At 49.7% G+C, this 1,695-nt stretch overlaps 1 long non-coding RNA gene across 1 annotated transcript in view; it reads left to right on the top strand.

The window, feature by feature from the left end:
- The first annotated feature begins 284 nt into the window (after positions 1-284).
- LOC106943826 (uncharacterized) overlaps positions 285-1,695 on the top strand; it is a 7,322-nt gene continuing 5,911 nt past the window's right edge. Inside the window, exons 1-2 of the long non-coding RNA XR_001424026.1 lie at positions 285-518; positions 900-1,250. This is a non-coding gene — a long non-coding RNA (uncharacterized LOC106943826). The remainder of the gene's footprint in view (positions 519-899; positions 1,251-1,695) is intronic.

A 1,695-nucleotide genomic window follows, 5' to 3' on the forward strand; every position in this document is an offset into this window, starting at 1 on the left:
AGGCAGAGATGGAGGCTATCAGGCAGAGATGGAGGTTATGAGGCAGAGATGGAGGCTATCAGGCAGAGATGGAGGTTATGAGGCAGAGATGGAGGCTATCAGGCAGAGATGGAGGTTATGAGGCAGAGATGGAGGCTATCAGGCAGAGATGGAGGTTATGAGGCAGAGATGGAGGTAATCAGGCAGAGATGGAGGCTATCAGGCAGAGCCTCCATCTCTGCAACCAGCTCCATCTATCAGGCAACCAGCTCCACCAATCAGATCAGTGGTGCAACCAGCTCCACCAATCAGATCTCTTCTAGTCAAACTCTGAATCAACCAGTTTCCTGTCTGTTAAATCAGATTTAATAGAAAAAGCATCTGATTATTAAAATATTCTGTTATTAAAACTCATCCATCTTCATTTGTCTCCACAGAACCGTTTCCAGTCTGGGCCATAGTTCTACTGGTTCTACTGGTTCTGGCTCTGGTTGCTGCTGCAGGAGTTTCTGTTTATTTCTGGTTCCGCTGGAAACCAGGTGAGTCTCTAGAGCTGCATTACCCATAATGCCTTTGGTCAGTGTCTGCTCTCCTCCAGAGTAGGACTGAAGCAGCTGAGGATTTGTGGGTCTCAGGAGGACCTGTCCTCAAGTTTGAGGACAACTTGTCCTCAAGCTGTCTCTCTGTCAGCTTGAGGACAAACAGAACCTAAAGAGTCGGTGAGGATGGAGCAGACCTTGGTGGGTTGCTGCCAGGCAGCAGCTGGTTCCACTTCATCACCAGATCAAGGGACATGGACACATGTCTCTGTCCTCAGAGAGTCCTCCAGGAGACAGAGAGACAGGGAGGAGACAGTCAGGAGACCATCAGAGCTGCTGCTGCTGTCTGTCCAACTCATCTTGTCCTCTGTTGTCTCTCAGTCCAACAGGTGAAGGTGAAATCAGGGGTGGAGTCTGTCCTGCTGCCCTTAAAGGTCCCACATCGCCTGTGGTTCTGTAAATACAGAATCTTCCTGTCTGTGGATAAAGTGGAGTGGAGGGACGGAGACAACAGGACAGTCCATGTGTATCAGAACGGTTCTGATCAGCCTGGACAACAGGACAAGATCTACAGAACCAGAACCAAGATGGATGAAAACCTGCTGAAGACTAAAAACCTCAGTCTGACTCTGAGACAGCCCACATATGGAGACAGAGGGATCTTCACCTGCAGAGTCTACAGCAGGAAGGGACACGTCCTGATGAAGAAACGAGTTAAGCTAAAGGTCAAAGGTCAGTGGTTTAAATGTACTTTTAGAGGCCAAGCAGAGGAACTGTTTGGATCAGAACCAGTTCCATCCTTTCTGTCTGTTTGAACTGGATCGGTTCTGGTTCTGGTTGGTTCTCTTGGACCAGTTGGACCTCCAACAGTGAGCTGGTTCTGATTCTGAACCATTTAACCTCTGACCTGAATCCTTGCAGAACCCATCAGAACCGGGCCTCAGAGGTCCAGAACCTCCAGCTGGTTCTGGAACATTCTGGATCTCTGTTCAGCTCCAGAACCTCCTGGTCCAGTAGCTCCATCAACCCGTCCAGAACTCAGAGCTTCATGTCCATGTGGACTGAAGGATGTCCTGATGTGGGACAGAACCAGAACCCTGACAGAACCGGCCTCAGTCCAACTGGACCTTCTGTCTCCAACAGAGGACAGGAAGTCCTGAAGTTCTGCTTCCTGTCC

Source organism: Poecilia latipinna, unplaced genomic scaffold, assembly GCF_001443285.1.
Source record: "Poecilia latipinna isolate Pla-1442-1.1 unplaced genomic scaffold, P_latipinna-1.0 Scaffold6116, whole genome shotgun sequence".
Taxonomy (NCBI): Eukaryota; Metazoa; Chordata; class Actinopteri; order Cyprinodontiformes; family Poeciliidae; genus Poecilia; species Poecilia latipinna.